The sequence below is a fragment of the Lonchura striata genome, chromosome 2 (assembly GCF_046129695.1).
Source record: "Lonchura striata isolate bLonStr1 chromosome 2, bLonStr1.mat, whole genome shotgun sequence".
Classification (NCBI taxonomy): Eukaryota; Metazoa; Chordata; class Aves; order Passeriformes; family Estrildidae; genus Lonchura; species Lonchura striata.
This window is the reverse complement of record NC_134604.1, coordinates 18,668,887-18,692,198: the sequence shown is the minus strand read 5'-3', so window position 1 is coordinate 18,692,198 and position 23,312 is coordinate 18,668,887. Positions and strand designations below refer to the sequence as shown.

At 48.4% G+C, this 23,312-nt stretch overlaps 1 protein-coding gene across 8 annotated transcripts in view; it reads right to left on the bottom strand.

Moving 5' to 3' along the window:
* The window catches only part of TIAM1 (TIAM Rac1 associated GEF 1), a 155,916-nt gene that overhangs the window by 118,019 nt on the left and 14,585 nt on the right, over positions 1 to 23,312 (bottom strand). The window contains exon 1 of one of the 8 annotated variants that reach the window (XM_021550138.3): positions 7,620 to 7,672. The exons of 5 other annotated variants lie outside the window; for them this stretch is intronic. The gene's annotated coding sequence lies outside the window, so the exon portion shown is untranslated. Of the gene's footprint in view, positions 1 to 7,619; positions 7,673 to 23,312 lie in introns of those variants that run through there. 2 more of the 8 variants (XM_077781206.1, XM_021550148.2) reach the window with 2 other exon arrangements.

Below are 23,312 nucleotides of genomic sequence, written 5' to 3'. Positions count from 1 at the left end.
CCGCTCTGGGAGCAGCACAGCAGCATGCAGGAAGGTGGCAATCTGCACCAGATCTCTGTTTATACACACACACACACACACACCAGAACGCTGCTAAATGCTTTTTGAAAGGGAGGTGGGACCAGAGAGCTCCTCTAACCTACACAATCCTACCATTCTGTCAGTTCCTTGTAAACAAAATAATCCAGGCTGGAGCTGGAAGCAGCTGCTCACTTGACAGCACAGCAGAGAGGTCTCGCAGCTCCGTGTCCCCTCTGCTGTGGCATTTCCCTTCTCAAATCCATCACAACTCAGACAGGACCTGAAAGGTCTCTTTCTAGTGCCCTACCTCTGCAAATCCTCCTGTAAGGAAGGAGATAATTACACCTGCTTAAAGCTCGGGGACGTCACCGCAGTGTAACATGCAATTATTGTAGCACCTGGAAGAATTGGATAGAGAAATCACCAGTGCAAGTCCTCACTGCTCAAAAAACACTTCATGCTTTTCCCTTTGCCCAGGGCTTTCTGACAGGGAAGGGAGGACTGATTTCTGGAGGTAGAGTATTTCAATTGAATTTTTATTTTTATTTTTATTTTTATTTTTATTTTTATTTTTATTTTTATTTTTATTTTTATTTTTATTTTTATTTTTATTTTGCCTGTTCCCAGCCCAAAGGTGCCCATGGCTTCCAGTGGTATTTCCCAGAGGAGCAATTCTGCCCTTGGAAAGTGAGCTCTCAGTTTGCACCACTAAGAGGGAGATAATGCTCAGTTTGACAATGAGACTGTGAGTGGGCTCTGAAATGTCACTCCCACACATCGCAGATGCAGTTGGCTCATCCCTTGTTTCACAGCAATGTACTAGAGCTCCTTTTGTAACTGATAAAAAATGTTTCACCAGGCTGGAGCTTTAATTTGGAAAAAAAAACAGCTCTCCTTCCCTTCCCATTGAAAGGCATTTTAATTAATTGTCTTGAACATATTTAAACTGTTCCATCCTTTCTAAAGACACTTTTCCAGGAACAAACCATGTCCTTAAGTAAAACCCATATGGCACCAAGCTGAACTAAAAAAGCCCCAAAACACTACAAAAAACCAAACTGATATTTCAAGAAGGTGGATCTCCCACCTATCATCATTCTTGTCCCTGACTTTGCCAGACCTTATATCTGTGAATAACTCTGGAAGGATAACCAGGACAAATGTTTGTGTGATGGCAGCTTGACAGTGAAACTTGTTTTCAAACAAGCATGTAAGATAAATCACAACTGGAATGACAGGAAAAAAACCAAGCGAGCCGAGACACCAAAAACCCGTGGGAGAGAAATAACACAAGTTGCATGGAGTTCTTGTATCTAATCTTACAGTGAGCCCATCATTTCAGTAGCAAAAATAATCCATTAGATGAGCTTTCCTTTTTAGCATCAATTTTCAATCCATACAAAAATTGTCCCAAAAAGCCTTAAGCACCAACCACTGCAATATTCACATCCTCTCTATCCCTTCACATTTCTTGCTCCTCTCTGGCCAAATGCAGGTGGAAAAGGAGGGAATCCCTACAAAGCAGCCCAACCTCACTCTATCCTGAATCCTGGGTATATGAAAACATGCCTGTAGAAAGCAAAATTTATCCCTGAGATAACAGTTCACTCAGAAACAAAACTGCCATTTTCATCCTGTGGCAACTCGACCTCCCCTCCTTGCCAGTCCTGACCTGGAGCTTTTGTGGAAATCGGACTGAGCTGTGACATTTTCCAAGGGCCCAGATAGATCCACATCTACAGGTGCTGCTCTTCAACTTCATCAGCTAAAGACACCAGATTTGCCTCCTAGGGTTGGAGCAACACTGCTCTCTGTTCCATCACACAAGGTTTGAAAGTGAACTCGATTAGGTTGGTTATTTGGCTTAAAACTAAGGCAATGGTCACTTCATCACTGGCAATAAAATCAGCTTGTCCTTAGAACTCATTGCAGCTCTGTAAATTGCTCTTCTGCTTCCACAGGGGGTTGAAGTTTCTTGCTGGAGAAAATGGGCTATGTGAAAATACTCCCAATGCATAAAGTCTAAGTCAGTCCATGGATTGGTTGCTGGTACTTGGCTGGAGAAAGGAAGACAAGCACACCCCACACCAAACCCTGTGCAGTTGTTCTCCTCCATTACACAAACACTTGGCAGGCTTCCTCTGTAAAATTTATGCACTAAAATTAGCTCTCACAATTGCAATCAATTGCAACAATCAAGCATAAGTAATTCCAGGGAAAGGAAAAGGAGAAAAAAAAAAAAAAAAAAAAAGAGGTGAGCATGGGAAACAGTGCCAGAGCACTGCAGTGGTTCCTCCATGGGTCCATCTATCCTTGTGTCCAGCAGAGTCATCCTGCCTGTTGTTTGCAGGGCTGCAAACACAGCACTTTTTCCCCTCCTGTCTGATGTACTGGCACACACAGCCATGGGACAGTACCAGAGCACAGCTTTGTGCAGGCTTTTTTTTCCCCCTCCTTGAAACAACAACTGGTGAAACTTGTAATAAATGTTACATTGTTTGGAACAGAAGGCAGAAAATGTATATAAACTTCTGGCAGCCAAACACACATGGCAGGAATATGCTGGAGAGCACAGAATGCCCCAGAGAACACAAGGAATTACAAGCCCTCCCTGGATAATTGAGTGTAAATATTACAGCTGATGGTCTCTTCTCTTCCACATAAAAATAAATATCTGTGCCCCCACCTTCATGTGGGCTGTGTTCTGTCTCCTTACACCAAGAATCTACATAACTTCTGGCCCCTGAGAACCTACATCTTGCATGTCATCACACATTAAAACTCAATTACCTGCCACTGTTTCCATTCCCTTCTGGGCTTTAGGCTGGATTTCTATTTCAAGCAGGTTACAGCTGTATTACAAAGGAGAAGAGACAGATAAACAAGCAGATGGTGTTAGAAACACATTTTTGTGCTGCAAGGAGTGCAAGAAGCTGGCGCGGCACAGCCTGATCCAACCAGCAAAGCCATTGGTAGCACAGAAATGTCTCCTTTCCTCAGTTCCCAACAGCAGATGCTCTTCTGACCCACACTTATCCCACCAAAGACAAAACCAAGCATAAATTCATCATTCTTCCTATCACCTAAAAGCTATTTGAAACCCAAGCACACTGAGAACATTTGGAATTATTTAATATTTTATAAGATGGTATTTGCACTTCCAATGCAACTGCAAAGATAAAAGTTATGCACAAAAACGTAGGAGTGAAATCAAGTTATCTAAAATTCCTCATTGTGCGTTTGCATCAAGAGCCAAAAACATTTAGAGAAAGATTTTTAATATATATATGAGCTACCTGGGATAGTTTTAAATATAGCACAAAAACAGAGATGGTTAGAGGAAAGGATCTGGAGGAAAATGAAGCTGATAATCAGGAATGGAACACCCTCCAAAAGCGATGGAAAGATAATCTGTGCAAAAAAGCTTTGCCTCAGCAGAAGATGACCACTGAACAACTCCCTGTAAATCTCACAGTGCCATGGAAATGTGACATCCCAAACACAGGAATCTTCTTAGACTGGAAAAATCTTCTTAGACAGGGAAAACAAAAACGGCCACCCTCCAAAAGAATCTTAAAATCCCATAACAAAACTCAACTGTCACAAAAACAAACAGCAGCAGCAAGCTGTGCTCCCAGAAAGGAGAGCCCTCCTGGAGTGGCTGCCCTGCTCCTTGGGAGGCACCTGTGGTGCCAGCCTGATCCAAGGCCACCAGCAGGAATCCAGCAGGAATTCCAGCCCTGGCATGGCCAGGCTGGCACCACACGGGCAGGTGACAGCTCAGGTGACAGGCACAAACACTCACACACATGGATACATGGGAGGAACCCTCGGGATGCAAAGGCATTTCCCTCTCCTGCACAGAGTCCATCCACCCTGGTTACCTCTGTCCCATCCCAGCCCCAGAGACACAGCTCTGAGGCCTCTGAGTGGCCTGGGAGCCCCCCGAGCCACAGCCTGAGCTCCAGAGAGTCTCTGCCAGGCCAGGAGCAGCTATTTTTCTCTGGTTGCTAGGGCAAACTCCCAGCAATGAGCACCATCCTCCAGGCAGGGTCTTGCATGCCAGTCAGGAGAGGGGGAAGAGAGGAGGGATGACTAAGCAGGAGAACGTGAGAAACCAAACAAAATGCCAGCCTGGGGAGAAAAACATGGTCGTGGCTCCCATCAGGGCTCAGCTGAACTCCTGCCTGAAACAAGCCTGGCTGCATCGAGCCAACAGAGCTCTTGTAGCCTGAAAGACATTTCCAAAGGCTGTGCAAGGCCTCCTGCTGTTCCCAGGCAGGATGAACTCCATCCCAGCACCAGCCCTGAGCCAGAGCATGTGTCCACACAGCTCTCCTGGGCTGCTGTTCCTATTGCTTTACACCAGGGAGTCAGCCAGGCAGACTGACAGGAAGCACTTGGCCCTCAATTGCACACCAAGTCTCCTGCAAAATTAGGAAATTTCTCCAGATGCTCAAAATCCCACAAATAACTGATGGATCATGTTTCTAGGAACTGTAGGCATGGACAGCTTCTCATTTTCAAAATTACTGGAGCCTTGGTTTACACCACCCTCTTACACATCTGGATAGTCTTACATAGTTTACAAAAGACCATGACAGTTTTCTACTCATTTCTCTCTTATTTTGAGCTTTCAGCTCAAAAAACATCTTTAGAAAGTTATCAGGACAAAGGTGGTAAAGAGAGGACAAAGTTGTGGGGGTAAAAACTGTTCCCTTTTTTCCACAGTGAAGAAACTCATACAATAATTTCATTTAGGCTTCTTTCAGTTTTGAAAAATGGGGTTTAAACACCACTGAAATCTAAGACCATAAAGAGAAAAACATATGTGCACATGGACTTAAGAAAGCAAACAGCTTTTCAAAACAGAACTCCTCTGACACACTCCTAAAGAAAGTGTTTTTTATTGAAACCATCATCAGCTGAAGGGCAAGAGAAAGACTCCAGTACACGTCAGCAAGAACTCCCACTCCACACAGGCAAAAACACTGGCACAAAAGTAACTAGTTGCTTTCTAAGCTGCTAAGATACCATTAAAAATTACTATATATATGTATATGTCCATGTGATACTTGTACAGAAACACATCCCCTTATCACAATTTAGGGCTTTTTACAAATAACTTCAGGAGAGAATTTGGCCATAGGACAACACCCTTGTACAGAAAGGACTAAAGAGGAAGACATGCTCCAATCCATGTGAAATCCCCCACAGTCAGGAGACCCAGACTTATCGACAGAGATCCTTAGAGGTCTCTTCCAACCTTGATGATTCTGTGATTCCCTTCTCCACTTGCCATTAGAGGCAACACAGGTTAATAAACATTGGGAAGGAGCGTGCCTGTAGCGTGACTGGGATGGACAGAAATGGTTAGAAGTGTCCTGGAGCACCAGGAAGCTCGTGGGGAGGACACAGAATTCAGTTAGGGAAGGAGGATGGAAGGGACCAGGAGGTCTGGGATATTTTGGGTGGGATACACACATGGGCTCACCCCTGAGAAGCCTTTGAGTTTAAAAGGTGTTTTAACCTGCCTCATATCTATATAAACAAAGATTATCGAAACAGCTGCCTGGAGCAGCCTGGGAAGAGGAATTCTGCTCTCAGCTTTCACCATGCAGCTCTGTGCTGGAGAGGAGGGAGAAGAGGGAAGAGGATCCACCCTGGACAGGAACAGGTCTGTTTCCTTTGTATTCTGGGTCACCAGGAACGTTCAGCCCTTAGCAGCAGCCACTGCCCCGTGCCAGGCAGCACAGGTGAGTGGGCCCAGCCTCTCCAAGATGCACAAGGGACCTGCTCCAGCACTCTGGGGACACAGCCTGCCACTGCCGCTCGGGGCAAGGGGAGGCACAGCGTGGGCAGTGCCAGCCCCGGAGCCCTGCACATGTGGCACTGAGGAGGGGGCTGCACCTAAGGGCTGCCCCAGAACCCTGGCTCACCCCACTCAGGTGCTGTGGTGCCTCTGGAAGAGTACTGGAATTGAGAGAAGGGCCAGCCTGAGCTGCTGCACTGCCATTTCCAGCCCTCCTCCCCCAGCTGCACAGCTTCTGAATTAATCTGGATCTTTGGGTCCATGGGCTTTTATTGCAATTCTTAGGGCAAAGCCTGGCTTTGCCAGGGCTTTTTGCAGCTCCACTCATCCCAGCCTGCTCCCTGAAGCAGTCTCCTCCTCATGCTCCGCTCCCTGAACACTTTAATCAGGAACAGCCCTGCTTCGTGGGATTGTGCTCCACAGGTCACAGCAGGGGGTCAGCCTGCACCAATGCCCCCTCCCCAAATCCTGACCTCCCGCCTTGAGGCTGCCAGAGGGCAAGAAATCCTGCTTCTGTGCAACAAAGCATTGTTAAAGGGAAAATTCCTCTTTTTTCTTTTTTTCCTACATTCTTTACAAGTCTGGGAGAACTGGGATTGTTCAGCCTGCAGAAGAGAAGGCTTCAGGGTGACCTAATTGCAGCCCTTCAGGACCTGAAGGAGCTGCAGGAAAGATGGAGAAAGACTGTTTAAAAGGGTGACAGGAGAAGGGGAAATGGCTTCTTACTGGCAGAGGGCAAGGTTGGTTGGGATATTGGGAAGGAATTCCTCCTTTTGGGGGCCCTGGGTGCCCAGAGCAGCTGTGGCTGCCCCTGGATCCCTGAAGTGTCCAAGGCCAGGTTGATAGGTCTTGGAGCACCCTGGGACAGTGGAAGTGTCCCTGCCCATGGCAGGGGGTGGCACTGAATAGGCTTTAAGGTCCCTTCCCACCCAAAGCATTCTGTGATCTGTGTGTTTATTGCCCCACAGCAGAAATCATCCTATGTCCACCAAAATCAGGCAGGAATTTACTGACCCCACTCATACACTGGTGGGAACTGCTGCAGTGCCATCCTCCAGAGCCCGAGTCACACAGCATGGATGGGCAATGCCATCCATCCTCCTTGCACTTTTTCTTCCCCTCCAAAACAGAAGGGTCAGGGTTATGCAGCATCTCCAGCACTGCTTCCTGTACTGTCCCAGTGCCACAGGTAGGGACCAGCAGCCCTTTCAGGGCCAGACTGTCAGGAGACACTTCTGCCCCACGAAATCACATGAGCAGGCCCAAGGACACGCACCTGAATGGGCACAGGGCAGTGCCAGCTACAGGAAAATCCCAAATCCTCCATGTGAGGGCAAGCCCAGCACTGGCCCAGGGCTCAGGGACACACTGAAGAAACCCCCTCCTTGCAAATCATCCTTGGAAATACGGTGTGGACAAGCTCCAGGCATCCAAACCATGAGGTCTGCTTCACACCTGAGGTTTTCTGGGGGTGGTTTTTAGTGGCTTGTTTATTTTAACTGCTGCTGGGGCCATGTGACAAATTTTAAGCATGTGAGACTTGAATCCTCATGACTAAAGAAGCAGAGAAAAGGAGGGGACATGTGGTGGGACACACATGATGCCACAAGAGACACCCACACATTTAAACTATAAAAACCTAAGAGGAAGGATAGCACAGGAGTTTTGTCCCAGAAGTAGCAAAGCCTTAATTTTTTTTCTTTTTTGAAAACACCTCAGTCACTGAAGAAAGAAAAAAATAAAAGAGAAGAATGGAGTGATGGTCTGACATGTCATTTGTACTTACCTTGGCAAGATCTCTTGTTTTGCAGAGGTCTAACAGCTCCCAGGTGAACACAGCAGCTCCATCTGCAGAGATCCCTGGAAAGCAGAGGGGCCAAGTTTTCCCTCGGGCAGTCCCACTGACAACAGATTTCGGCTTTCAGGGTTCCTCCACTTGGCTCCTGGGTGGCAGAAGGGTGTGGAGAGGAGGCCCCGTGGGACACAGGAGGATCCTCCTGCACGGAGAGCAGACGGGGCTGAGTGGGGCTTGTGCACCACTCTGCTCAGCTGGGAAGGACAGCTTGCCGTGGAAACTGCAATGAGCTGCTTTCTTTGAGGCACATAGCCTGCATCTCACTGAGAGCTGCTCTCAGGCAAACATCTGAGCTGCACTCAAGCCTCTCCACTCCCATGTGCTCCCCAGAAGAGGCCAGTCCCACCCAGAGGCTGCAAACAAAGCCATTTGGAATTGTTCCTCCCTCCAGCTAAAGCCAGGTGAAATGAAGGAATGCATCCACCACGGAAGGGTTTGGAGGGAGATCCCCCAAGGACCACAGGGCTCAGCAGGCTATCAGCCCACATCAGCTGCAGAGGCCCTGGGACCAGTGAGTGGAGTGACCCAGTAATCCAATTAGGCTGTCTGGAGACAGAAATATAAAGGAAAGGAGAAGGAAGGGAAAAGGAGCAGGAAAAAAACTCTGCGTAAAGCAGAGTGTATCCTCCTTACTGCCCCGACCTGCAGCTCAAGCAGAGCTCAGCTGGGAGCCAGTGCCTGGGAGAGCCCAGCCTGGAGCCCTGGCACCAAGCACAAGAGCTGCTCAAAGGTGCACGGAGCCCAGGCATGAGCAGGCAGCCCTTCCTAACCAGCCTGCCCAGGAAAGCCTGGAATGATGACTCCAGCCTGCTCCAGCTGCTGCCCTGGCTTCTGTCACACAGCATTCTGCCACTGCCAGGTATTCTGAGCAGGGCAGTATCTAGAAACCACGTGGCTGCAATGGGACATGGGGAGGGACTGCACCATCCTCACAAGTCCCTCCCAACCCCAGATATTCCATGATTCTGTGGTCATTCCTTCTGAACACAGCTGGGTGGCCGAGACTGCTCCTGGGAACCCTCCCTCAGGGTGCCTGTTCCCTTCTGTCCATCCCATCAGGCACCCAACTCCAAAGAATATCCATCCCACGGATGCCTCACATCAAAATCAAACATGAACAAGTCCAGGAGAAAGCACCCACTCAGCTTTAAAGGTCAGAGACCCCAGGAAGAGAAGGGAAGTGCAATTTGGGAAAAACCCCACCATGGCAAAAAGGGGATTTCAGGGTAAAACAAGTGTGTAACGAACTGCCAGTGGTTTCCACATGCCTAAGAAATGAGCATGGCCAAAGTGCTAAAAACATGTTTTAGGAAACTTTCTGGCTGGACTCTGGCTTCTGTTGAGACAGGAGGTCATGACAGACTGAAACCCAGAGAAGGAGATTGCAACCATCAAGCAATATATTTGTGGGTGTAAAAGCTCAAAAGCACAAAAACCATCACCTCAGCTCCCATGCTGGAAGCCCAGGCAGCATCATCTGGGAGTTGGGAAAACAACAAAATTAAAGAAAAAAACCTTATAAATGCCATTGCTCTGGAAAATTAGAATTCTTAATAGGAAAATAAACATAAGGCTTGCTGTAGCTGATGTTAACTATCAGCATGTCAGGGGTTTCATGGTTTCTCCATTATTATAACAAAAGCATCTTGCTTGAACTGCAGGAGTTAAAAATGCAGAACATCCTGACTTCCCAGAGATAATTCTGCAAACACTGAGTGACAAGGATGCACTTCCACCACTGATTTCTTTCATGAATAACTCTATCAGCACTTTCACTCCGCAGTGAGATCCAGATGTTTTATCAAGATGGATTTACACTCCAAGATGCAGGTTTGAAAGCATGACAGGCTGAGGAGCTGGGCATCAATCTCTTGCTTGGAAAACTCCTTCTCCTGAGAATTAGCCAAAGGGATTCTTCTCTCTCTATTCTGTGACACAAATGAAGAGGAGGCACCAGTGAAGCCTCTGCTGGGCTACCAACACCTGTGTGAGCATGGCCCAGGGAGCCACCAAATGCTCAGCAAACACAACATTTTTGTAGCCTCTCCATGGATGATTAGCAACAGAGCCCAAAATGTCAAAACCCGACTCTTAATTACTGAAGTTGGCACTTAATGACTCCAATTACAATTTCCACTGATTTCTGAAAATTGGATTCTCCACTACAGTTGCAGTGTTTAAATGAGTTTCTTACCTCATTCATGGTAATTATACTCTGACGAACTAATTTAAAATACAGTAGAGATTTCTAAAGTACTACTTTAAAATGGTGGGGATTTAAGAACAAAGCATTTCTTAAGGACCCCCCTTTCCACATTTTTTAATCACAGTCCTTTCAGGGCCCAGGAATGCAGAGAGTTAAAAGATGAGAGATACAGAGGGCAGTATTTTGTCAAAATGCCACCAGAAGGATGTTTTACATGTAGGAAATAGTTTTATTTCTGTGACAGAAACTCACACCCCATATCACAGAAATGGACTTCTCCTTTTATCCTAAATCCCCCAGAAGCTGCTCTTCTCAGGCTCACCATCAGCAGAGCCACAGAGAAGCCCAGCAAGAAGGAGAATCATCAGGAAGGGATAAATTCATGTCTGAGGCACAACTAACAGTTCTGTCCCTCCCCTGCATGCTGACACCTAGCACCAAACCTGCCCTGGGTGAGCCTGACTTCTCTAAGATGCAGCTGCACCCACCTGGGGATGCCTCCCCTGTACGGGGGAATTGTTTTCAGGCTCCTGCTCATAATCAGTAAAAAAATGAGAAACCACAGGAGAGTCCATTTCAAAAAAACTAAGCCACAACAGAAAGAACACAGTAAAATGTGATATTTTAGGGCTTGTATGATACAGAGAGCAGCAATTTCTCCAGAACCTGTCTTTCCCATGCATTTTCCTCCTCGGAAAAAAGGAAGGAAAAGCCACTAACATTCCCCAATCCCTTTGCCAACCTCCAGAGTCAGAGCTCCAAAGCTCAGATCTTGGAGTTGCAGCAGCCTGGCAGGAGCCACGGGAGCTGCCAGGCATCCACAGGAGCCGTGGAAAGCCGAGGTGGCTGTGCCAGACAACACCATCACAGGAGTGAGCCCTAGCCCCCGGGCAAATTCATCCTGATCCCTGCAGAAGCCAGCAAGGGCACAGCAAAAGCCACCTGAGGGGAAGATGCAAACAGGGTTTCACTTTCTGAGGGATCACAGCTGCCCCAAAGGAGTGCTGACAACTCTAGAGGGATGCTGGGGTGCCACCCTCCAGCCCCTCACAGGAACACAGGGCCCACAGAAGCTCAGCACAGCTGGACAGGAGCACAGAGCAAACCTGCTGCACGTGTTCACTGAGCACAGAGTTAATTCAGCATGTCCCACTCTGGCACAGGGACAGAAATAAGTCCCTGGCACAGCTGCTCCTTGCAGAGATACCTTTTCATTCTGCTCATTTCTGCTTTATTCTCCTTGTCTTTCATAGATACCCATTACTCAGCAGTGGTTGTAGGATTTTATGTTCACATATGGTTTAAAGAGGTGGCTGTTTAATGTTCCTTATATGTAAATAACTACCATGCTGCTCCAGTCCCTGCTGAGCAAGTGAAAGAATGATTAGATTATAAATCTCCAGCACAGAAACATGTCAGGTTGGTTTTTATCTATAAACACATTAGAGATTACATTGGGTTAAATTTGCTATCTTCCCTTTTATCCACAAATTTACATTGCTTTTAATGACCATATAAAGCAATCAGCAACTTTTTTTTCCCCCATTTTTTGGGAAAAAAAAAAAAATCCCAAAAAGCAGGAGCCAGAGGCACAGCCAGGGTCCTGTAGCCATCCCTCTGCCTGAGGCAGGGTTTCACCACCACAGTGCAAAGCTGGATCCAAGATGCCAGTTCCAGGGGTTGTGCTGTGGGTGCCTGGGAACCCCATGGCAGAGTGGGGGGCAGCAGCCCTGCCGCCTGTGCTGGCACTGCTGGGGCATTTCCAGGGCTGTGTCCAGTTCTGGGCTTCTCACTCCAGGAGAGACCTGGAGGGGCTGGAGCATGTCCAGGGCAGGGAATGGAGCTGGAGCCCCAGGAGAGGCTGAGGGAGCTGGGATGGGGCTCAGCCTGGAGAAAAGGAGGCTCAGGGGGGACCTTGTGGCCCTGCACAACCCCTGACAGGAGGGGACAGCCAGGGGGGTCAGGCTCTGCTCCAGGGAGCAGGGACAGGAGGAGAGGGAACGGCCTCAGGCTGGGCCAGGGGAGGCTCAGCTTGGACAGCAGCAAGAATTCCCCCATGGAAGGGGTGGCAAGGGATTGGCAGGGACTGCCCAGGGAGGTTTGGAGCGCCCATCCATGCAGGTGGCACTCAGTACTCTGGGCTGGTGATGAGGTGGGCATCAGGCACAGTTTGGACTCGATGGCCTCAGAGGCTTTTCCAGACTCAGTGATTCTGTGATTCCACCTGGGGAAAGGTCCCATGGGATTATGTGGCAACTCCTGCCTCTCTCCATGCTGGTGCCCCTCAGGAGCAGGAGTCACTGCACAGGCAGCCAGCTCCACCTCTGTAGGGAACGCTGGGCTCCAGGACAGCTTTGATGAATGGAGACGAGAGATCTCTGCAGGCTGCTCTTAGCATATAAGGTTTATTAGGGATGGAGAAAGGTCTTGCTTGGAGCTGCCGGACGCAGCACGTGGCAAGACCTGAGGGGATGGAGGAGGGGAGAGACAAGGGGTAGAGAGGATGCTCTAGGAGAGGGTGGAAGTTCCAAGAGGGGGGAAGATCCAAGAGAGCGTCTGGCCCCTTGGAGACCCCTTACCAGGGGGCTTCAAGGTGGGCTGGAACAAGACTTGGGCCAATGGGGTCACAGACACTTGATGTTTCAGGGGAGGGTTACAGGTGCGGGGTGAACCATACATTGGGGTGAGATGGAACAGTCCATCTGACCCTTGGACCTATCTGTAGGCATTGTCCAGCCAGTAGGGGGGATTGTCTTCATCCTGGCTGAATCTTTTGCCAGGCAATTATATTTATCCATCCTTTCCAACACACCTCAAACCAAAACCAGCCACGTGAAAATCATGGAATCACAGAATGCAATCACAGAATGGAAGAGACCTTTGAGCCCAGCCAGTCCAGCCCTGCCTGGGCAGGGACACCTCCTATCAGTGCAGGTGGCTCAGCAGTGCAGCACAGCACAGCAGGAGCCAGGAGGGCAAACACCTGCACTTCAAATGACTCTGCTTTTCCTGTAGCTGTGGCATAACCCCAGTGCTGCTGCTGGAAACCAAAACACGTTTTTCAGTGTAATTTATCATCTATTTCACATGGCTGACAGTATTCATTTAAAATCAAAGCTCCCAGGCCAAGCACATTAAAACCATTTCTGTTTTTCAGAAGTGAATGCCACGAGGGCCAGGAGCAACATTAACATACCCAGTCATATTTCCAGCCTGCCCGGTATCAGAAACCAGCACAGAGAGAATCATCTTTTGAACTTTCCACGGTGGAGAAACACTTTAAATAAAGAGGAGATACATAAATCCTTGCTCAGCTGGTCTTCCTTCCTTCTGAGCCACGACAGACCATAGGAAAAAATCCTGATACTCCCAGGCCATGCAGAGCAAGGAAAGCAAGGCAGAAAGCTGCCAGAAAGCTCTCCCTGGATCCCAGGAAGACATCCTACTCAGGTAAATACCCCAGGCAGCCCCTGCTGCACCCACAAAGGCACTAAAGTCACTCAAGTGCCACCACAAAGGTGCCAGGGCTCCCCCTGCAAGCACCTGCCTGGTTGGGAGGAGTAGAAATCCATCCAATGGCAAATAAAGGAGCAAAACCAGGGAAAGGCTCAGAAGGCAGAAATTAAGATGCTAATGAAGAAGGCAGGAGGAAGGAAAAAAAAGCCCTTGGCCTGTGGAAGCAGGTAGCAGATAGCCTGAAACTGGGTATTCAATTTATACAAATGCAGTCCAAGCTATGAAGTTTGCGCATAGCCTCTCTGTAGTGAGGAGTCATTGGAGTAACTGCAAGAGCTACAAGATCTAAAACCTGTTCCAGCCCAACACTGCAGAACCAGGATGCAAGGAACCCCAAAGCTGCTCAGGGTTGTCTTTTCCTACCCCACGCTGTCCTGATACACTAACGAGTAATCCTTGCCCAAACCCAGCCCCTGCACCCGATTTCTGCTGACCTGAAGTTATCCTGCAGCAGATGATGGATATTGCCTACCCCAGCAGCCTCTCCTGCCTGGCATTTCTCTGCATATTAATTATCCCTAATGACAACTAAAAACCTCTGCAAAGTCTCACATACGGATTTTACCACTTAGGCTGAAGCCATAAAGAGCCAACAATGACAGAGTGTGTTTAATGACCAAAACCAAGCAATGAAAGCATTCATTAAGACATCATCTGGCTCCTGTGGAAAGGGGCATTAAGATGATTTTTCTCCTGGACTGGTGGTGGGAGGCAAGGAAGGTGATGAGTAATATCAGTGTGAAAGGCATCTTTAAAATATGCATTATTTTAGTTGGCAGGGAATAAGTCTGTTCAGTGGAAGCAGGGGAGGGGGGAAAATGGTCAGGGGAGTGAAGGGAGAGAGCTGCCTGTCTGTGACATTGTCAGCTTCGGACAGTGATGGAAGATTGGTCCTCAGGAATATAAATCACCTTCAGCCAGGGCTCCTGGAGTGCACTGCTTCCTGTGACTACTGAAGAGGCTCTGTCAGCTGATCCTCACCTCTGAGATCAGGATGATGACTTGAGGAGGATAAGGCTGAAAGGAGGGGTTAATTAAACAAAGAGGCAAATAGACAAGAGACTTGAGGAATTGATTAGACAATGAAAGTCAATGACTTGGCAAAACAACCCTGGTATCACATCCAACAGATGCAGTGCTGCTCTAGTGATTGATATTCTCACTGGATGTTCCTGCAGCAAGGAGGAGTGCTGGGACATTTATTGGGGTAAATGTTTCTTTTCTACTCTGTGCAAGGATAAAAAGCTGCCAGGAACCTCTTCATCCAGAAATCAAAGCATCACCAAGGACTCAGGAAAATAATCACTTTGTCAAGTAAGACTCAGAAAAATATATTCATCAAGCTTCTGTGGCATTTGCCATTTGATTGCTTGGAGGAACAGTGCATTAACATTTACACAGGTGACCAGAACCAGAACCCCAGTGTCCTTCTTCATTTCTGCTCTACAGCTAGACTCCATATTTTCCACACTCCTATGCAGATCTATTTCTGTTTGTTTGTGTAGTCACATGGCCAGGGGAAGGCCCGGAGCCTTGGGAAAAAAACACATGTCCAACACAGACCATGCCTATGTTACTCATCCAAAGGTTATTTCACACTTTTTTGGTAAGGTATCGGTAAAGAAAATACTTCAGTCTGCTTTCAAGTCTTGAATCGTTGTGCTCATGAGGTCAGGACTACAGCTGGTATAAATTTCCTTCCCACCACCATCAATCCTAGGCTGGAGCGCTGAGACATCCCAGCCAGCGAGCGGCGCAGGCTGCCCTGCATTTTTAACCTTCATTAGACATAATTGTTAATCACTGACCCATTCTCCAGCCGCCCTCGTTGCTAAGTGACCACTTTTTGCTCCAGATACTTCTTAAAGCTGGTTAAGAAATGGCCAAAAGTCAACAGTGAGGATTGAGACTAATGAGGACAGATCTCCTCCATCCTCTCTCCCTCCAGGAAGCGAGGGAGACTCACCCACACCTCTACCCACGGTGCAAAAAAACACTTAGTAATGACACATTGGGACCTCTGACAGCCCCTCAGAGCAGCCCTGAGGTTCACACACCTCCCAGGCACCTCATGGGAATGTAATTACCCTTCCTGGCAGGAAGGCAGGGACTTCCAGAGACCAGTAATTAAAAATAATCAGGCAGAATTCAGCAGGTGAGGGTAGAAATTGTCCAGACCATGTTTCTGCATCCCTGTCATCCCTCAACCCTCCCTTCCCAGCTCCCCCATGCTCTGCCAACTCCCAGCTGTGCCCAAATTCCTTCTGCTGCTCCCTTCAACAGCCTGGGGCTCTTGTGCCCACCAGGATCCTTTGGATTTGCAGAAAGGGACCTCAGAACTCCAGGACTTTTACCCTTCTGGCAAACTAAGTAGAATGCAACATCCACAGTCCTACCTGGGCCATCTTCCTCTGCTTCTCCCTCTTTTTCCTTTCTTTGGAAACATTCTAAGCAAGGGCAACACTTGCTGTGTTATAAAATCTCAGGGCAATCCCCTCTTGCACAGCCTGTCATGCACAGCCACTGTGGTGTGTCAGGATTAGGTATAGAAACACGATTTCTATCCTGTGGAAACCAGCAGCTAAAATGCTACAGATTCACACAGAAGCAAGACTGAGCAACCACATGAACTGTTAAGGGAGAGCCGAAAAAAAACTGGCAAGGAACAGGAAAACACCAAGGTTCTGTTTTCTCTGCCTTTTCTTCTTTTACCTACAGCCTTGTGGTGTGGGTTCTGGGCACAGCTGGAGTTACTGGTGTAACCAGTATAAATCAGACCTTTGAGATCAGGTTCCCAAGGCAGCTGAGCTCTGCACGAGGAGGCTGTGGCCATGTGCCAGAGTGGGAACTCCAGTGGCTGAACGTGTTCTTGTTTGCATGAACTGTTGTCAGTTCAATAAATTGATGCAAACATGTTTTTTTTTTTTTTGTTTTTTTTTTTTTGGGGGGGTGGGGGGCAGTGGGGGTATGTGTTTGTTTTTTTGTCTTCAAACCTTCAAGAAAACTTAAGCACAACCTAAAATGTCCAAGGTTAGGCTGAACAGGGCTTGGAGCAACCTGGGCTAGTGGAAGCTACTCCTGCCCAAGGCAGCAAGGCAGAACCAAATTATCTTTAAGACCCCTTCCATCCCAAACCAGTGTGTGATTCTCTGATTCCATAAAGCACTGGGGTACATCACCCAGACTGCAAAGGCTTCCAGCTTGTGCCCCTCTTTTTCAGTCACAAATCGTCTTCTCAAAGATGAGCCCAGGCTACAGCACAAATGTTTTATGAGTACCAGGCATGGCTTAAAGCACAATTTTGTACACAGTGGGATAAAGATCTGGACAGCAGGATGATAGCCAGGGACAACAAACAAACAAAATGCAGAGAAGTAAGGATCAAGAGGCTACTACAAAATTATTAGCTTGGAAAATAAATGATTAAGCAGCAAGAAGTCACCCAAAACCAGAGGGCCACGTGAATAATCTGAGCACTTGAGTTTGGATATTTTTTGATAGTGTGTTATAAAGGAATGGAAACCTTAGCCTCGCTCAGCTTTGCTGCTGCTCCCGGGGCCAGGCGGGTTTAGGGCACTCAGTGGTAATAAAACCAAGAGTTGTACAGCACAAAACTCTGTCACTGCCCTGTCAGCCACTGCAGGCAACACGATCCCATCACCTCCAGCTGGGCCGGAGAAGTTCAGCATTATTTCACCAAAAAATCCCAGAGCTGCTGATGGCAATCTGCCCTCCAGACAGGCCTTGCGCAACATCGACCCCATCCCAAACCCAGCAGGATTGGGAACCCGAGACAAACACAAACCCCAGCCCAGGAGGCAGACACAGAACCAGGGCTTTGGGGAGGCTGCTGGGATTACTGTGTTTGCACCAGGGCTTCAGAGGAAGGGCTGGAGACAGCCCAGAGCAGGAAGCTGCCAAGCCAAACTGCTGGAAGCAGGAGTGCTTGCTGCTCACTTCTGAGCAAAGCTTCCAGGAAAAGAAAACAAACCCTTTTGGGCTGAGAAGTGCCTGAGTACAAAACCCGAGCCTCAGAAGGATGAGTGGGGAGAGCAGGACAGTGCAATGTGCCTGCACCCAAATACCAGGGGATGGACAGCAGAAGTCCTTTAGTCTCAGGGATGCACATGGGACAGAAGGGCAGCACTGGCACAGCCACTCCTCTGCTGAATCCCTTCTGCTGAAGAGGCGTCCTGTTCCCAAAGAGCCATTTATCTACCACCCTTCAGCTCTAAAACTCATACAAATGATTTTATTCATAACGAATTAAGGCCTGCAAATGTGGAAATTAAATTACCATTTACAGTGCAGAAGGAGATAGCACAGAAAAAGCTGGATGGCAGCGACAGCTCTGCACGGATCAGGAGGACATGGGGGATGGGGGCTCTCTGGCAGGCATGTTGAGGAACCATACAGTGAAATCTGTGTTAGCTCAAAATACATATTTCAGCATCTTTAAAAGGCTGCTCAGGCCCAGTTGCAAGAGACCTTTATGTCTTAGGTTCCAAATTAACCCCAAAACGCAGGTGCTCCTCAGCTCAGCTCTCAATAATCCCAGGACTTTGCATTAGGAGCACATTTTCGGTACAGTGAAAACCCCAGTGTTCCTTTTGTCACTTGGCTCCTCTGCTGGCAAACAAGCTGTTGGGAAAACAAAGGAGCCGCTCTGTGTACACAACTTCACCTTTCCACTCAGATCAGGCTGCCAGGGAGGAGAGAACACAAAGGAAAGCAGATGGACCCACACTGAAGAGTGGGCAGAACTCACTCAAGGGGCCGGGGAGGGAACGGGATGAGCAAACTGCAGCTCAACACCACCCCTCAGCTCAGCCATGCCACCACAGCAGGGGCCTGCTGTCACAACCCACAGCCACCAAGGTTTGCTCCCTAATTCACAAGGCAAAGATTGTAAAAAGGAATTTTGCTTCTTGTTTCAGTGGAAGTGGTGGTGAGGGTGATTCCGTGGTAGTTTCAAAGGCAACTCCTCCCAATCCGTGATAGCCCAGGGATGCACTCAGCAGCAGACTCCAATACAAGAGCTGGGATTTTTCCCCTTATAGCCAGCTCCTGGTTTGCCCAATTGCCAAGGGAGTTTTAGGGGGAGGAGATGGTGAGAAGATGGTCTGTACACAGTTTCTCAAAGGGACCAGGAAACAGCCATGTCCCACACATTCCCATGCTCAGCAGGGCAGGCAGATTGCAGGAAGAGTAATGGCCATGTTGAAATTCAACAAAAAAGAAAAGGCTCACCTACGTGACCTTTCTGGTTCTGAGCAGCCAAAGATAATTATGCACCAAGTACAGGGAAGTTTCAGGGTAAAATTACCCCCAAAAATCCTTAGAGAAGTCAGTGAGGGCTGAGTGGGTGCCTGTGCCAAGTTTTCCTCACAGAAGAAACGGGTAGGTTCCTTGTAACACCCCACAGGAGCCTCTCGGGATCAGTCCTCGCTTGGCAAGGCAAACCCACCATGCCAAGGAACAGCACAGGCACGTTTGGGGCTGGAAAAGCAGGCTCTGGAGAGATTTGAGAATATGGATAGCAGGAACAAGAAGAACTGCTCCGTCTGGTCCCTCCTCCTCATGCGCCTGTGGCCACGAACCTGCTGTCTGTGTGACTCCAGCCACCTGGTGAGTCCCTGCTGCCGCTGACACACCAAGCATGTGGGATTCTGTCAGGGGTCCACGTCTCCCAGGCCCATGTGATTCACACCTTCAGCTCCACAGGAGCCCTGGTTGGTTCCTGAGGGATGGCTGCCCCATGAGCACAGTCAGAGTTTGCAAAGTGCCTGCAGGCACGCTCAGAGACACAACAGAGCACCATAAGAACTGCAGCTCCCGTGGAACAGGCAGGGAAAACCCAGAGTTTGTTCCCTGCAGTATATCCAGCGGACAGAACGCACACACAGTTCCATCCTCCCTTCCAGCTTAGGTTATTCCAGCCCCACAGAGGCCAAGGCTTTACAAGTCAATCCAAGTCCTGCATTTCCACACCACGAGTGCAAGAGTTGAGCAGATGCCCCAAGTGCAGTTGGTATTTCAGTGCCATACCCAGGGGAGACCATCTCTGTGTGTCTGCACCTCCAAGCTCCAGCAAGCTCACTGATCGCAGTGGAACTGAACAAAACTCTTGCATTTCAGTTGGAACCAATGACAATTTTAAAGATCCAGCTCAAACTGAGCCCAGGGAAAGTCAACAAAGCTGGTGGAGGGTCCAGAGGGTTAAGTCTGAGGAGGAGAGGCTGAGGAGAACTGGAAAGGGGCTCAGCCTGAAGAAAAGGAGGCTCAGGGGGGACCTTGTGGCTCTGCACAACCCCTGACAGGAGGGGACAGCTGGCAGGGTTGGGCTCTGCTCCCAGGGAACGGGGACAGGAGGAGAGGGAACGGCCTCAGGCTGGGCCAGGGGAGGATCAGGTTGGACATCAGGAGAATTTCTCCATGGAAAGGATGCTCAGGCCTTGGAACTGCCTAGGGATGTTTGAAGTGCCCATCCCTGGAGGTGTCCAAGGAATTCCTGGAGGTGTCACTCAGTGATCTGGGCTGGAGACAAGGTGGGCACTGGGCACAGGTTGGATTTGATGATCCTGGAGGTCCTTCCTGACACTAATGATTCCATGATTCAGTGATGCCAGCACCAAGGCAGTCCGAAGTAACAAGAGCTGGGTGAGAAGTGAGCTGAGGTGCACCTCACAACTCTCACTGCACAGAACATCCCCCCCACACTGAGGAGAGCCAAAGGCCCCTCCAAAGCCAGCTCTGCTATGATTTGCAGGAAAACCTCTTCCTGAACACCTCACGAGTTACAGCCATGTCCCAGGCACCCAGGAGAAAGACATTTCCAGAAAGAAGATGCTTCCACACCTCTTTTGCAAAGCACTGTTTTGTCAAGCCTGGCTTAAATCAGACCCCACTCCTGCAGAACACATCCTCACCTCCCGCTCCCATCCCACAAACCCAATGGGGCTGCAGCCTCCCAATGCTGCCACACCATCCCTGGCACCCTGTAAGCCTTTGGGAAGTGTGAGCAGGGAACACCATGCCCAACTCCTGGATGTTGTGTGCACATTTGCTGTTCCATTTAATACCAGATAATCCCAGCCACGTGGGTACCATGGGCTCAGAGCCCCCCAAGCTCCCTGCAGGGTCTGAAGGCTGCCATCCTCATTCCTGCCCCCAGCACTGGGTCAGGCTCTCCACAAGGAAAAGCCACCAGTGTTCTGACAGCCCCAATCCTAGACACTCCCCAGCAGCACCAACACAAAGTCTGGAGCACAGCAGGCAGGAAAACAGCTATTTCCTCATCACACAACTTCCATTCACAGCAGGACCCAAACCAGCAGAAACACCTCCTGCAAACCACCCCTCACCAAAGTGAGAAGGCCTCACACATCATAAATACCACTCCTGAGCTGGGCATCAAGGGCTTTGCTTCCTAATGAGCCTTTTCAAACCAGAGCAAACAATGACCACAAAACAATTACAAAGAATAACATTGGAAAATGCCCATTAGGAAGAATACATGAAAAAAGCTTCAAAAGAGAAAAAAAACTTTTACAAAGATGTTCCTCTTTTTTACACGGCTACAGACAGTACTAATTTAAGGGAAAACATTTGGCTGAAAAACATAGAATCATATAACAGAATTTGCTTTAATTATGTAACTGACTTCCCACACAAACAAATCCAAACTATGGAAAACACTTTTAAAATGGCATGAGTTGAGCCAAAGAGGAGAATATGCCACAGTAATTAATGTTTCTTTGCAATCTCTACAAGGTATTCACCATTTGGTTTTGCCCAGGGGAAATAAACACTGCTGCAAAGTGACATAACACACTGCTCCAGAGTAAAATCTGTCTCAGCCTCATCCTGGTTTCTCACTGGAAAAAGCCACACGTGCACATGAGCTGAGAGAAGTGGGTGAGCTCCTGAAGGCACTTTCTGGACATCCCTATCTCCCTTTGAGGAGTGGAAATCACTGTCACCCCACTTCAGGAAACTGTCTTCAAGTACACAAACTTATTTCAGCTCCATTTCTATCCAGCTGAAGCATCCCAAGCTGCCTGGGGTTATCAGTATAAACATCAAAGGTGCGCCAGTCACAGCCACGCCAGGCTGAATTGCTAACCCAGTGATGATCACCAGGACCCCGGGGAATTGCACACACAGGAAAGAAGAAAAATAAGATAGATATACAGATACTTAAGAAGAAAACACACCAGGCAATTAAAAAGAAAAGAAGAATATAAAATTCCTTCACATCAGAGGCAAAATCATCATCCAGGCTATTGTACTCCATTAATTTTTTAGCAATGCTACCCATTCAAGGCAAATATCAGACAGAGAATTTATACTTCAAGTCTTTTGAAGCAAGCCTTCTTCCAGAAAAAGGAGAAGCGGTCTGATAGCAACCCATTTGCAGTGAGGAAAAAAGGGATTCCCTCTCATACACAGCGAAATCAGCAGCAAAACTCCCCTACTACTGCAGGCTGGTTTCAGCAGTACATCTGGTTTGAAAGGGGCTCAGAAGCCAAGGCTTAAAACAAGCCAGTAAAGTCAAATACTCTTGCAGTGAAGGGCTTGGAGGCAGTGGGGATTTTGGGAGCTTTGAAACATTTATGTTTTTCCTCCCCAGTTTGTGACACTTGTCATAGCAAAAGCTCGATCTAAACCCCAAAGGGGAAAACACCAGTTTATTGTATTTTTATATACTGCTTTAATGGCAGGAGGAGAGTTTTGGACCCTCCCTCAGGCAGCAGCCCCAGAGCCAGGCTGCTTTTCCAGGGAAGAAGCCAAAAGCTCCTCCTGTCAGTGGGATGCTCACACAAGCCCTCCTTGCTCTAATTAGGGGTTAGTCCTGATCTCCTTGCCTGTGGAGAAGAAATTTAACAGTGAGGATGACAGCTTTCTCTGTAGCTCAGCAAAGGTTTGATTTGAAACACAGTCCAAATTCCCCCAGCATCTAAACCACTTCCAGTGGGAATTCCCACAGCCAAGAAAGGGAAAGCAACAGGAATTCTGCAGAGTCACAAGAGGCACAAAGCAGAGCAACAACCTCCCACCAAAGACTTGTCCTGCTATTTCAGCAGGAAAGAAAAAGAGAAAAAAAAAAAAAAGCAGACTTCTGCTTAAAATATATTTTGGATGTTACATAAGGAATGTTTAAGAAACTAAAACCCTTTTAATTCTTTGTTAAAAGGAAACATCATGAAGGAAGGCCCCAGGAAGAAATAAAAATAAACTGCTGCCACAGTTGCGCAGCACTGACTCAAGACCTCCCCCCCCCGCTGAATGCTCACAAGGAGTCTTCAGGCAAGGTTTCCCCTGCACTTCCGAGTGTTCAACTCCTCTGCTCTTAACACTGGATCAAATAAATAAATCAAATTGAACACTGTATGCATGAGTAACTCCCGACTTCAAATATTTATGCAGGACTATTCTCATTGCCCCTAATGTGGGTCACCTGCGGTGCCAAGCCAGGCAGACCCAGCAGGGAGGAAGAGCATCAGGAATGTTCTTTGCCACCTGGGATCACTCAGAGCTGCTGCTGGCTCTCAGCTACCAGGAGGAAAAGGAGGATCCATCCCCACAGTCACAGGATCAGCACAGCCAAACAGTCAGCCAGGAGGGATGGGGGGGTCCTGGGGGCATTGGGAACAGCATTCCCAGCAGGTCAGGGAGGGATCCTGCCCTCTGCTTAGCCCAGAATGAGCCACATTCCTGGGCAGTGCCCAGCCCGGAGCAGAGCCCAGAGAGGTGTGGAGTCTCCCTCCCTGGGAATATCCCATGCCCCTCTGGACACCTTCCTGTGCCCTGAGCTCTGGGATGGCCCTGCTGGAGAAGGGAGGTGGCACCAGTGACCCACAGTGGCCCCTTCCAGCCTGACCCATCCTGGATTCTGTGAT